The sequence below is a fragment of the Maylandia zebra genome, linkage group LG18 (assembly GCF_041146795.1).
Source record: "Maylandia zebra isolate NMK-2024a linkage group LG18, Mzebra_GT3a, whole genome shotgun sequence".
Lineage (NCBI taxonomy): Eukaryota > Metazoa > Chordata > Actinopteri > Cichliformes > Cichlidae > Maylandia > Maylandia zebra.
The window spans coordinates 32,722,134-32,737,569 of NC_135184.1; the positions used below are offsets into that span (position 1 = coordinate 32,722,134).

Here is a 15,436-nt window from a genome sequence, read left to right on the forward strand (position 1 = left end):
AAAAGGCCTAAGCAAGATCACCATCGAGCACTGGGCAGCAAAACACAGGGTCGAGAGGGGTGCAACACAGTGGCCCCAACAGGGACTGCACTACCAAGGATGTCCAACATACCCAGGGTATCTTTTCATTATCTAGACTCACTTACACTAACATTGGCAGTCAGAATAAGCAGCCACATGAGGCTTCTCCTGGCATTCTCATGAAAGGGGTGATGTTGGCAGCATCTGACCAATCACCATTATGGAGAAGTGTACTGGCAGCAGAAGCAACTGATTTACAAAGGAAGACAAAACTGTAATGTTAGAAAATGATGAAGATATTAAACATAACACAGAGTAAAAGCAACACAGCTTCTGCAAATACAGCAACAGTGTGTTTGAGAGGAAAAGCGTTCGACAGTAGTTTCGTATTAAAAGCGTGGCATGAATTTGTGTGCACTTTAAGGGCAGTAGGAGTGGATAAGATCGACTATATTAATAAAGTTCAGCCTGTATGAAGCCGGAAAAGAAAACTGGCAGTGTTTGAAAAAAGGATTCAAATTTAGGTTTAGTCTAAGCTGTGTGCGGATTTTGGAGTCCAAATAAGCCAATAAATAAATAAATAAAGCTGCATCTAAGAATCTATATTTAATAGTAATGCTCTTCAGACATTAGAAACTATTGAAAACCTTTAGATCCTCCATCTGTCTGTGTAGTGTCCTAAGAGATCTTCCAAGAATGCTGATGCTATGTTCTGGAAAACTGATTGGTTAGTGGGCAGTTATTACCTGTCGGTCTCTAGTTCCCTGGTAAGAAGTAAGGCACCTTCGAAGAACAGGAAACCCAGGGTTATCGCTATAGTTACCCAGATAGGCCCAAATCCTGCTTTGTAGTGCAGGCCTCAGGATCAGTGACCACTGCTGTCATCTGCAACCAAAGTGACATGGTGCTAATCAAACTGTGGTTGGGGAGCTAGAGGAGAGGTCAGGGTCAAGGCTGCCTTCACCTCGAGTGAGGAACTTTCTACACTAGGGAAACATTCCCTACCACACCACCACTGCTGACACTAGCTTTACACTGCCAATAATAAACCAACAACATCAAATCACCACATGAGAGAGTATCGTTTGTAAGTGTTTATATAATCACCCTACCTCATGCTGTCTAACTTTGCCAAGGAAAAAGTAATCGTGATAAAAGATAAAATCCTTACACGATGTTAAAATGTTGATGTGTTTGTTTTTCTGGGAAACAGACAGATTTATTTAAACCAAGTCCAAAACTCCCAAAACCAGTGAAAATCTCATGTTTTATTTATTTGAGTGTAATTGTAGCACACTAAATTGGCAGGGTTCCACCTGAATCTCTTGACATGCTAACATGGTAATTGGTAAATCTCTGTTTATGTTATTGCAAAATCATAAAGTGTTTTCTCATGACTGTAGAGAAATCACAGTGGCAGCCCTTTATGTTGTACCACTGTTCATTCCACAGTAAGTGGTTAGTGTTTTTGAAAATGTACAAGCTTCAATGTTAAGGGAAGACACGCGTGCACACACACCAACAGCTTATGGGAGGGGATGGCCATTGTGACACAGCTCAGCTCTTGGGGATATTGACATTCATGTGGTGACCCTCCTAAAACCCATGTTGATAGCATTGATCGTATAAACCTTAAATCAATGTGGCCCTGACCACTTGTAAAGCAGGATCCCCGGCTGGATCCCAGCCTCCAGAGCTGCTCTATGTGCATCACAGCATGGCGTGTTTTTGAAAAGCCTGCGGAGCGAGACAAACCAATCCATAGGTTCCCTATGGGCTGTCAGGAAGGCACACAGCCCAAATGCTTGGCCTATTTGTAGTGCTGCTGAATCTCTGATGCAGACAACGAGCGCCGTGGGTTGGTTTTACAACAAAGGCAAAACAGCCAAATGGAAATCATTCTTCTAATTAAAAGAAAAAAGCCGACGCTTTGCCTTTTAAAGCTGAAGCACAGTAGTTAATAATATGCCTGTGTGAGTAAGTGAATCATTTATGAGTTTGTTAAAGAAAAATCAGTCATTATTTATCATGTTACATTTTGTTAGCAGCTGACAGAAGCATTGACGTGGTGAAGAGCAGCGATTTTTGCTGTTTTTGTGGGTTTTTTAACAGTTTAATAGCTGCCCTGATGAATAACTGTGGGGTCACTGATGAGCCCTTTAAGCTAGTTTAAAGCTGTACAAGTGTTTACAGTTTTGAAACACCTGTTTGTAAAAGATCAAAAAACTCCTCACCTTTAAGGTGGCTCTAGGGGCAGATTTTGCATCCATTCCTCTATTAATTATTTTCTTTCAGCCGTTAAGCATCCACCAATCAAAAGAATAAAATGGCTTTTTCATGAAATAATTATTTGATGATCATTTCTAACACCCATAATTAGCTGCACAGTGAAGACAGCATTAGTTTTGGAAGATGTTTGATAGTCATCAAAATTCTTCTGTATGTTTTTCAGTGTCACAGAAGTAAAAGCAACTGCTACAATGGGGCCTACTGGGCATGTGTTGGAGAGGAACAAGGACAGCAGTGATAGCACAAATTTAGAATTCTCCTTCTCATGTAATCTCATCTCATGGCCATAGAAGTCCAAAATTACACACCGATTTGGATGACAAGATGATTCAAGATTCAGAAACCATCTAGGGAATATATAAAATCAAACATATGAACAGTACTGCAGTAGTGCAAGATATAAATAAAACAAAGAAGTAAGGAAATGAGGAAGAAATTGTTCTCCCCGCGTTTGTGTGGGTTCTCTCCGTGTACTCGGCTTCCCCCCACAGTCCAAAGACATGCAGTTAGTGGGAATAGGTCAATTGGAAACTCTAAATTGCCCATATGTGTGAATGCGTGAGTGAATGTGAGTACAAATGTTTGTCTGTGTCTGTGTTAGCCCTGCTACAGACTCGCGACCTGTCCAGGGTGTACCCTGCCTCTCGCCCTGAGACAGCTGGGATAGGTACTGGCTAGGGCTGGGCCATATCATACCGTTCACGGTAATACCGGTATAATGTTGGGCAATGATAAGAAAATGAAATATCGCCATAGAATATGAGTAAAACGTGCATGCGCAGTGCCTTTGTTTTCATACGCAGAAAAAGCATGGCGGCGACGGAGAATGAGAAGGGCGAAAGCGGATCGTTGAATGAAACAGACGAACCAGAACTGGTTTGTAAAAATGCTGCAGCTTCAGTGGTGTGGAACTGGTTTGGCTTTCGTCTGTCAGATGCACATCAAAGCACAATTTTTGGTAGCGCATGCTAGCGGGCCGTCGTTATTACCGTGTTTTTCGGAAAATAAGTTGCTCTTAAAATCCTTTGATTTTCTGAAAAAATCGACAGTGCCCCTTATAATTCTTATGTATGAATTCTGGTGACCTCGAACCGATTTTATGTACACGGCGCTCAAAAATCTGTAAAAAAAATGTTTTAGTACGACTTTGCTAAGCTACGAAGCCGCACCGCTTGATGGATTGTCGGAGCATTACGGCTATCGTAGGCGGAGCCTCGCGGAGTGATACGTACTGTGCTTCAACATAATATTACCGTACTGTGTGTGTATAAGCTGTTTTTAAGTTTGTGGATATTATACATGGTTATGCTGAGGATATGTCGGCCAGTTTCCACTGGAAATGATTTTGGTTAAACTGTCAGCGAGAAATTTGCATTTGCACTTTTCTGCACGTGCAGAAAAATGTGGAGGAGTGACTGCTTTCTCAGCAGTCTGCTACAGCTTTAAAGGGGCAGAACACATGACCAATAACTGTATGGATAGGTCTGCAGTAATAAAGAGGTCTACTTTCTAGCAATTATCCTGTGGTTTCCTTCACCTCTATGTAAAATGTGTTTCCTTTGGCTCAAAAATTAAAATGCATGTTGATGCAGCTTATTCATGTGTAAATATGCTTGCTGATCACATGCTCTTGTAAGGTGGTAGAAAATCCCCAAGTGACCAATTATTATGAGTAAACATAAAGATTTAACTCTGAATGTTAACATTAATGACCTCTGAGCTTTATGTGCATGAAAACCACAAACTCTGTTTATGTTTGATTGAATTTTTCTAATATGTATTCCTTCTTTTCGCTCATGTGCCATCAAGCTGTGTCTCAGCACGCACATAAGAGAAATCAGTCAGACTAGATATGGCTTCAGCATCAAATAATTTCCTCTGTCTGTTGGGATTTCATCCAGGGCCGGTACCTTATAAAGCAGACAGCATGCTTTTAATAAATCAGACTTGCATAGGAGCTGAAACATTACATGCTGCTTCACCGGTTTATTGTCCCTTTGCAAGTGTAGAGGACATTACAGGAACAGAAAATGAACCGTGGACTTTTGGCCTCAATTTAATTTCCTATACAGACCGAAAGAAAAGACAGGAAAAAAATAAAAACACAAAATGCAAAATGACTTTTCACTTTTTTTCCCTTTTTCAAGCTGCTGCTGTATATTTGCCGTAATATTTGCTTCATGGCCACACGAGCCAACAGGAACAAGGAAATGTTTTTACTGCTGCTGTGATTTAATCCATAAATGTTAATCAGGTTAAATGAGACATGCACTGACCCCGAAAGTAATCCAAACAGAGTTCGTGCCAGACCTCGCTACACATTTATCAATGGTATAGTTGTAAATGTACAGATTCAATTTAGGGATTAAAAGCATTGACCTTGACCATATTTGATTTTGCTGATACTCTTTAGATGGCATAATTAGCAATGTCCAAGGGCTGTAAAGGGCTCAAATAAAACACAAGTAATATGTTTTTTTTTAAGCACTCAAATAAAAATAATAATAATAACAATAAGCAGTTGATACCGTAAGTGTGCTTATCTACTGTCACTGGATGACTTTCTGTTCATTGGGACATGACAGGTGCATCCCACAGTAATATTAACTGAATATCACAAGGTTTTATGCAGAACACCTGCACTATTATTTTCCCTGCATTCTGCAGCACACTTCTAATTTTCCGAGTATTTGTAGAAACACAGTGAACTGGTAGCTGTCATTCAGTGCCACCAAATGAATTAGTCACACATGAGCAAGTGTAAAAATGAGTTTTGGATTTGTGCAGATGACATTTTGGAAACGATATGCACACAGGTGAGCAGAAACCTGCTTAATATGAATTTTTAGCATATGAATAAAAGTAAAATCTGGTACATTGAAGATAAAAGGGAAAACTATATAAACTAAATATATGAATATTGTTCATATTGTTTTGGCTCAGTGTGTAGTTTTGCTGATATATCAGTTATAACTGAATACAGAAAATCATATTTCCTATATTTAGACCCTAATTAAAGTGTCCTTTTTAAAAGGTCTAAGCTATCAGGACATGAATACTGGACCTGGGAGTGTCTTTTGAAATGTGGTTAGCAACATATCCTTTGTGTCCTCTTGGTTGTACGGTGGGATGGTTGGATTATGGGAAGATGAAACTGATATCGATCTGATCCTGACTCGAAAAGTTAGATTAGGTATATTTGGCAACAGGCTGCTCGATGGAGCTGATTTGTTTACTTCAGCGTTCCATGTTTATTGCACCAGGCGTCAGCAGCAGCGCACTGGTTGGTAGCAGGACAGTAAAAGATCAGCATTAGGAGGTATTTCATGCAATTTCACACAGAAGGTTTATACAAGGTTTCATTGTTTTAATTATATTTATTTTTGTCCTATTGTTCTTTATTTTTATCTTTTTTACTAATAAATATGAAATATTTCTGATGGCACAGAGGACTGAAAGCCTGTTTTAAGTCTTGCAACACTTGGTTTGACATTAAGCTATTTTCGTTTTTATTAAATATTGTTATTGGTCCTTATTTCCTGTACTGTGAAATAATTGGCCCCGTTGGCCTCTGTTTTCCATTTCCTGTTGTTTTTTTGTCTCTTCTTGTGAGAGAAGGACAAAGCTGCTCAGGACAAGCTTTTTACTCCCAGTATTTTTCTGCCAAGCGCTGTTAATGGGTGTATTCTTCAGTTGGCTAATTCTCCACAGAAAGGATGCTCAATCACATTGTGTCATAGGGCCATGTCACGAGTTTAACCCTAATAAGACCTTAATGGCAGAATAGCCAATAACTGATTCAGTGCATGTAAATACTGTCACTACTTCATGTTCCCTTATCTAGCACGACAGTGGGTGGCTGCCCTTTTAAACTACATGAATAAATGACTGTTTCTTGCAAACACAGATGGAAATGCAGTAAATTAGGCAAACACTAGAGTTTGTAACGTCAGTATTTGATATGACCAAATTCAAGCCTGAATTCTTTTCGACAAGCTTTCTTGTACTTTCTTTAAGTCATATTTAGGAAAAGTTTCCAAAACTCTTCTTTGGACGTTGTCTGCCTTTCGGTCTATTCTTTGTTGCGATGATCCAACACTGCCTCAATAGTGATTGTTTCATTGAGTGTTTTTCTGTCCAGGTATTTTCTTTTTGCTAGAGTGTATTTGCGATCACTCTAGACTGAGATCATACTGATCCAGTCAAACACTTTATAAAAGGTATTGCATTAAATTCAGTTCAGTTCCTCTGTGAGGAAGCACTTTGCAACAGTGGGGAGGAAAAACTCCCTTTTAAAAAGGAGAAACCTCAAGCAGAACTATCAACAGTGACCGGTTGGGGGCGAGGGGAAAGAGAGCAGAGGAGTGAGAGCCAGAGTTTAACTAATGATTAAATATAGTAGTGGTTTATAAACACACCGAGAATAAAAAGAGTTCAATGAAGAAAAACGTGGGGAAGCACCATCAGCAGCATAATTAGAGAATCATTAATGAATAGTTCAGGGTCATCAGGTCCACGTCTGACTATAAGCTTTATCAGAAAGGAGACTTTTTAGCCTTGAAAAGTAAAGAGGGTCTGTCTTCCAAGTCCAAATGAGAAGTTGGTTTGACAGAAGAGGGGCCTGAAAGCTGAGGACTCTGACCAGAACTTTTTTATGCACCATGCAACCCAAAAGTTGAATGATGCATAAAAATCTTCCTTTACTTTTTTGCATTCACAATTTATTCCATTTCACAAGATACCCAACACCACTGGCTGAAATGCAGCCCTAAACCATCACTGTATTTTGCAGACTGCTTGTTGATACTCACAGTTGTAGCTCTGTATTGACCTGCTCCGTACACGTTGATGACTTGATTAACATTAGTCACTAAATAGGACGCATTAACACTGATTTTCAGTGTGTAACTGGGTGTTTTTCAGACTTTTTCAGTTCCTTAAGAATGGCTTCTTGACAGCCACTAACACCATTTCAGATGAGGCTTCAGAGAATTGTAGACGGGTCACCTGAAGGGTCAGATGAATTTCTCGGGTTTTCTCAGGTTTTCCCTGTTTCTTAATGATGTGATTTTCAGATAATGTTCATGTGTTATACATAGTCCTTTTGGCCTGCCACCGCTTCGTATAATTCATAGTAATTTATAGGTCACTGTATATTGGCTTAACAAGAAAGCATTGTTCTGAAAAAGATTAAAAAAACAAGGACTGGATTGAAAATGCATGAAGAAGCAGCCAGTGACGAAAGGAAAAACTGTGAAAGATGCTCAGATACCCTGGAGGGATGTTGCCCGAGATCACTATAATGAGAAGATCTGGATCCTTGGAAGTAAAGTATAAAGACTCAAAACTTTTACACAGTTCTACATTTGTGATGCCACAGATTGGTTTATTTAGTGAAGTTCAAACAGAAATATTAGAATTTAAATATTTTGCATAATCACATAGAGACAACTAACAAACCAAATTTGATGTGTTTGCATCAGTAACATGAAAAAGTCATAGTGGACAAAATCTTTTTTTTTCTTCCCAGCACAGAAATATGTTGCTTAATTACTGCAAGGTTAGCGTACATTGTCCATCAATCAACTGCTAGGATGAATCTGATGGATCTCACACTGTAATATCAATGAATTACACATAAATATAGAACTAGGTAACTGATAGTCAGTCACCTCACATTCAATGAAGAGGGTTTGCTGTGTTGTACTTGTGCTTCTCTGTCTATGGTGGTCCCTGATTTCCTACTTTTTATGTTTGTCACACTTAAATCTTTCAGATCATCAAACAAAGATAACACAAGTAAAGAAAATTCCTCCACAGTGCTGTAAAGCAGCGGTCTCCAACCTTTTTTGTGCCACGGACCGGTTTATGCCCGGCAATATTTTCACGGACCGGCCTTTAAGGTGTCGCGGATAAATACAACAAAATAAAACTAGTACCGGTACCGAAAAACAGAAGATTTATTCATAACACAGGTGAAAAGACCCAGGAAAACCGAGTTAACGATAAAAACGATAACAAAATAACGCTGAAAACCGATAAAAACCCTGAAAACCAGACATTTCACACCTGAGCCTCAACTCTCGCGGCCCGGTACCAAACGACTCACGGACCGGTACCGGTCCGAGGCCCGGGGGTTGGGGACCGCTGCTGTAAAGGACTCATTGCTTTGTTATCATAAACACTTGATTGTAATTGTTGCTGCTAAGGGTGGCCCAACCAGTTATTAGGTTGATGGGTGAATCACTTTTTCACATAGGCCCATGTAGGTTTGGATTTTTCCCCCTTAATAATAAACGTGTCTAATATTTAAATTTGTTTGATGATCTGAAACATTTAAGTGTGACAAACATACAAACAAACAGGAACTTTTCACACCACTAAAATACAGAACATAAGCATTACTAATAGGCAGTAATTCAGGCTTGTAGAGACTTTGTAGTAACAATAGGCTGACTGGAGTCTAATGATGTGGGAAGCATGAATTATGAGTTATTATATTATGAGAAGCAAAGTCCTGGACTCACTGTGACAGCCTGGCAATCCCTGTGTGTCACGTTAACAGAAATTCGTGTTTCAAACTACATCTAAACATATATAAAAATATACCAGTTTGTTTCTGATAAACTGGCTGAAGATAACACATCAAAAGATAACATTTTGACACTATGGACTCATTTTTCCACCATTATAAAATGAATTATGTGATCTCATACAAAACCCACTGTGGATTTCAAAGCAGTGGAATGGAAATGGAAAAAAATAAAAAGCTCGAGCATAAAACATCTTTCAAGCATTTAAAACTTTTACCATTACAACTGCAACTTACAACTGTAACATAATTCACGTTAATACCCCATTAGCACACAGAGTCAAACTATCATGGCTTCATGCTATATTAGCTTTTATGAAATACACCAAATTGAATCAAATGATAGAAGCCAGTTATGTCATTAATATTCATTTCCAGTGGAGAGGCCCTTGTGTGACACGTGTGAAATAGGGTTGCGACTTTCACATTTGTTCAATGTCAAAATCTGCACTGGATCATAAAGCCTATTGCTAAAAATCCTCTCAATCTAACTTTCATTTCATTCTTCATTCCATTTCATTTCATTGTACGTATCCAATGTTATATTTTGACAACATTAACTGCAGGTTAGGAGCTAGCGTAATAACAAATGCATTGAAAGGATTCATTGTTAGAAAACTATCAGTTTCAGCCATTAATATTGTAATCTGATATCAAATTCAATCAGCGGCCCTTTAGTGGAGATAAAGTTTATTATATTCCATGCAAGAAGCTTCCTTTTGCTATCTTGTAGCTGTCAGATAGTCCCGATCTTTCCGCCTTCCTGATTCTTAATGCCTCGCATTCAGAGACTAAGTGACAGATTGATAGCTCAGCTCTAATACTATGCCTGCTCCGTCAGCCTGAGAAAGGCCATGTCTTCTTTCCTCCATTCAGGAGTTACATGACAGGGGTGTAAGTCATAAGGAGCACTGGTGCCATTATAACATCATCCTCATCCGTTAGTAAGTGGATTATGGGGCTGGAGCACTGGCATGCTCTGATGTGTGGTTTGGTTTTATTGGCTCTATAAGAGAACACAGTTCACTTAGTCTCCACTTGGATTCCAAGTAATGCCTGGCATTAAACAGTTTTTTCCCTGCATCGCCTGTATTAGCCCCCTCCATGTATGGGCACTAATGCTGGTTGATGGGCTTGAATTACATTTGTCACTGAGGTAGATTTGATTGAGGATCATTATCAGTACCTGACATTTGACATCTTATTGAAGTTTACTCAGGGATGAATGAAACAATGGGGTGCTTAAAAATACATTTGTGCTTCAGTACTTATAAATCTATATGTTTATTTATCAAATGGAAAAATTCCTCAGCTTTTCAATTTGTTGTGCAGTGTTTGAGAAAATAATGAGTAACTCTAATAACAAAAAATCAGTTGAAAACACATAAGTATAAAATATGTTGAGCAAACTAAAGTTCAAGGGTAGTCATGCAGGTTTAAAAGAAATATTAGTGTTTGTTTGTTTGTTTGTTTTTTCAGCCCGCTGCTGGAACTCCTTTTCATTTTTGTGATTTGCAGAAACCAGACGACTCTCCTGCATGATTAACTCAAACCCAAAGACTCTGGACTCTGCCGTTCTCTCACACCTCTGATAGATCGTTGTCCCATTCCCTCCAGCTTCCTCCTGACTGTGTAAAACAGGCTCATTGCAGACATATTTTTATGCATATACTTTTACTTACGCTTCGGCATGCTTTGAATCATTCGCGTTGAGAAATGCAGTACATACAGAAAGAGGGATCTAGACATTTTAGTTGCATGTCTGAAAAAAGCTAGATGTAGAGCACAAACAAAAAAAGTCATTCTGATGTTACAGTCGGCACAGAGTCTTGATCAGTTAACACAAATATGTATGAGTGAATGGGATTATGTCTTTTGGAGGACGCTTTCTTTAACTTGAAATGAAAATGAAAAACACATAAAGGGAAGAAAGTGGTGGAGGACACTGGTTCACGGGGTCCTGACTGGAGAGTGTTTTTGACTGTAAAGCCTGTCTTGCAAGGGCAACAGACTGTCTGCCATCACTGTGGGATATCTGAGGGTGCAGGCAGGGGTGGAGAGAGCCCCAGGTGGCAGTAGACTCACATGCCTTGGGAATCTACATGGCAACTACCCCGGGCAAGCAAGAGATAACCAATGCTTAAAGCAATGGGAGGCATACTATAGAAAGGCACCACGTGAGAGAATCTATATGATCCGCATCCACGGGTTCAACAACAAAACCTCGATAGTTTTACTTTCTTCACATAGATGCTGCTGACTGAAGGCTCTCTTTCACTCAGCCACCCTCAAGTCACACTAAACAGGGAGTGAGGCTTTAAGGGAGAGGCAAAATCACCACTGCACAGGAGATGTCACAGAAGCATCATAGTAAAAATAAATGCAAAAAAGTTTTTTTCCACAATCATTAAAAGACTAAAAAGAAACTGAGATAAAACCCTGTTAAAGCCATTTCCTTGTGATGAAGGCTACAAGCAAATTGAGATTTACTTGGGTGCTAATTTGTCATGTTTTATATAAACTGTAGGTCTTGCTCTTGTTTTGCTCTCCACCAAATGTGTGAGACTGGCTGTTTACCTACTAAATTCTTTTTTCAGCCACAAGTTGTTAATGTTGTTCTCTTAGCAGGCAGCAAATGGTTCACAGAGACTCATTTTTACAGTTCAAGTGATCTGACCGTTTGTTAGTGTAAAAATATTGTTTAGTGCAACTTTAAGTGTGTTGCTGCTGTCAGCGTCCACGACTGTTCTGGTAGAGAGAAATGTCAGATCCTCCGTTGGTTCAGTTGCATTTAGAGTCACTGCTTCATTTCTGTGAAAAGAGGTTTGCAAGGGTGACTTTCAAAGAGCTAAAAATGTAATCGTCGCAAACAAAATGACCCTCGTCTCCTTTCTGTCCACTGCACATGCAGATTTACTGCACAAGTACCCATATCATGGTGCTATTTGTTAATGTCCTTGACTGTGCAGATTAAACAAACAACTTATGCAAATAGGCCGCAACATTTGCTGATTTAAATTAATAATAGCAACCAAAATCCCATTTTTATTCAGCCACAGACTCCCTAATATGTTTGAAAAGGGATATTTTATGTAAATGACTCATTGAAATCCATTTTTCAGTTAATCATTTTTGCTTATCTTTGCATAACTGTACTTGTTTGACTGAGCTGACGCAGTTTATTTCTAATTGATTTTTTTTTCCCGGTCACTGTTTTTGAATCAGTTTCACTTAACCTTTGTTGTAACAGTGTGGTGAATGAGTATCGCTTACAGGCAGGATCAGTTAGGCACTGGTGTACTTTACTTATTATTTTGAATGAACAGGAGAAAGAAGATAATTTTGGATGTTTATGTATCAAGTTAAGTAAACACGTGAACACCTAGCCGGAGGGAGAATTTATCCAGTTTGCTGTAAATTTTTCAGACTGGTGGGTTTAATTCTTAAAAGAGAAAAAGATCGTGTGTGTTAGATTCCTCCCGTCTGTCTCTACGTGCACTGTCAAGTTGACATTTTCATAACTCTTTTTGACCTTTTCCAAATTGCACAATTTATCTGATTTTGATTTTTTGATGGAGCTCAGCTGCTGGTATCAGATTAGTCGCAGGGAGGTGATAAATTGCATGCACAGTGCATGCAGTGTTATGTGTTACAGTCTTGTCTGAATGTTATCTCATCATTCTCGGTCTTTCATTACTTTAAATATTCAAAACAGTCACACTCAAAAACATAAAACTGCCCATGAACAATCATTGCCTTTATCTATAGAGGAGCTGCGGGCTGATATTCAGACTTAGAATCCCTCTCTCACTGTGTTTTCACAGGCTGTGTGCTTTTGACTTGCCTTGACTTTGATCCATATCCTGCTTCTTGGCAGGATTCTCTGACTCTGCTCTCGCTTTTTCTGCTCTCCCTTTGACTGTAAACCCTTTCATTGGCTCTCTCTCTCCGGTTTCTGTCTGATTCTGTCTCGATCCACTCTGCTAACCTGTCCTCAGGGCAGGCTCGTCGCCCTTCATCTGTCCATCTTGTGCCTTCTCTGCGGGTGTAGATGCCACTGCATGCTTCTACACCATCAGCTCCCTCATAAGTGGTTAAAATCAGAGGGAAAAAGAGGAAAATAAAAACAGTTATGTGACCTGACCCAGTCATCTGAGATCAGTACCTCCTGAGTTGAATGTCACAATTGACTTCTGTCTTGTGCGTTTCCACAGGCCGCGAGCGGGGCACATTTGTTTTTGACTTTTGTCACATCTCTGCGTTGTGATGTGAAATGGGCCCGAGCTGATCACACTGCGGCTTCAGTGTCTGCAGAGAGTAACACTGGAAGCAACTAACGAAGTCTTTTGTTGTAGCTTGAGTTTCACTGCTAGAGATTAAAATGATACAAATTTCAACAAGTATGTTGTGAAGCCGCAGATAAAATGTGAGATGGGAATGGATACACATCCAAAACCCGTGGAAATGAAATGAGTCTCAGTTGTCACTCCGTGGATGGTGAATGGATCATGGAAAATGTGGGAAAACCTGAAAGAGAGGCCATTCAAAACTACGCAGCCAACATCAGTCACCTAACAGGGGAACGTCAGCTGAGCTTACCTGTTGATGATGCAAGTTCACTGGTGTGAAGCATCAAATGCATGTGACAGGTACTAAAACAAACATGACGACACTTTGGTCACTATCTGCAGCTCTGCACCTCTACCATGTTTTGAAAAGCAGGTGTGCTGAGGGTACTCCACAACCCACTGGCAGATGGTAGAGGACCTTCGAAACTCCAAAATAGGAAATGAATAACCAGGTTTCTCAAAATTGTGTTGGTTACATTCCTTAATCCATTTTTATTTGCAGTAAATGCTTAATAGTAGATCTTATTTTCCCTTAGTAGTCCTGATGTAAACAGAGACAGCACTACATGAGAATGGCTGTGTAAAAGTAGTTTTCAGGTTTATGTATCTATCAAAGAGCAAAGTAGTGGATGGTGAGAATCAACAACTGGCAGCGAGACGATTGCCTGACTACCAGGACTAGCTCTGCCAGTTATAGAGCTATGAGCTAATGCAAACAATTCTACAACAGATTTTAACCCTCATTTAAAAGACTGATATCACTGCAGAGCGGGTGGCCAGCATGGACACCCAAGTTTGTGAATGCCATAACTTGAGAAGGAGGTGCCTTTGCACTGTCAAATTGATGCCATAGTAGCATCTGCTAAAAAGTAGGAAAAGTTTAAATCGTGGTGACCTCAAACTCAAAGTCAGAGGTCAGGTTTTCTGTTAATCTTGTGAATATGATCACTTCACAGTGAAGCGATTTTCAAGTTCATACTACGGGTGGTCACCAGCATTACATTGTTTTTAAAAGCATTGATCCTAAAACATCACACGTACACTGTACTTACTGACTTCCTAACAGATTTGTATATATTCTAGAATTCTCCGTCTTAGATCTGCATCATCTTTCCCAGTGTTCTGAGTATTGGTCAGAACAAACCAGTCCTTTTTGTGCTGGCAAAAAAACACAGTTTTAGTCAAATGTGATCTCTAATTGAAGGGTAATAGACCGTTAATAGACAAAACTGGTTCCCATCCATCCATCCATTCGCTTCCGCTTATCCTTTTCAGGGTCGCGGGGGGCGCTGGAGCCTATCCCAGCTGTCATAGGGCGAAAGGCGGGGTACACCCTGGACAGGTCGCCAGTCTGTCGCAGGGCTAACACATAGGGACAGACAACCATTCACACTCACATTCACTCCTAGTGGCAATTTGGGTTATCCAATTAACCTATCCCCACAAGCTGCATGTCTTTGGACGGTGGGAGGAAGCCGGAGTACCCGGAGGGAACCCACGCAAACACGGGGAGAACATGCAAACTCCACACAGAAAGACCCCGGCCTGATGGTGGAATTGAACTCAGGACCTTCTTGCTGTGCGGCAACAGTGCTAACCACCGTGCCAAAAATTCAGTTCATTGTCAAAGACCTTAATCATATGAAAACATAAGCATGCACAAGCAGTCTACATTTTGCAGCATATGCAATTTATACAGTACAAACAAATGCAACCTGTATTGGAAAATGTAATGTTCTTCATCAATGTGAGGGCTGAAGGTGCTGCTCCTGGGCAAGACTGTTTGGCATGTACTCCATAAAACCACAGCGTATGACTTTCTGACTTTTGTGTTGACCTAATGAGATGGAACATTTTAATTAGAGGGTTGGATTATTACGCAGAGCCAAACTGTTGTGCCTATCTCCACACATGTGTTGAGGTATGACACATGCAACAACATGAATAAGTGCATTTTTTAAATTTAAGAAAAAATCTCAGCACTTAAAATGTTGCCATGAGTTAAGATTAGTTTAATCAAATGAAGATAAAAGGCGTATTCTGCTTCCGTTTCACCTTGAAGCAAAGTAGAGGAATGTTTCAGAGAGCTGGTGTCATGTAAAAACACTGTAGGCGTAATTCAAGACAGTAAACTGTCGCTGCAACCTTTTTCAAATGTTGCTGTTGGCATCGCGACTTTGACTTT

The 15,436-nt window shown here is 39.8% G+C and overlaps 1 protein-coding gene across 8 annotated transcripts in view; it reads left to right on the forward strand.

Moving 5' to 3' along the window:
• Positions 1 to 15,436, forward strand: part of astn1 (astrotactin 1) — a 494,478-nt gene that overhangs the window by 140,626 nt on the left and 338,416 nt on the right. The gene's annotated exons all lie outside the window — the stretch shown is intronic.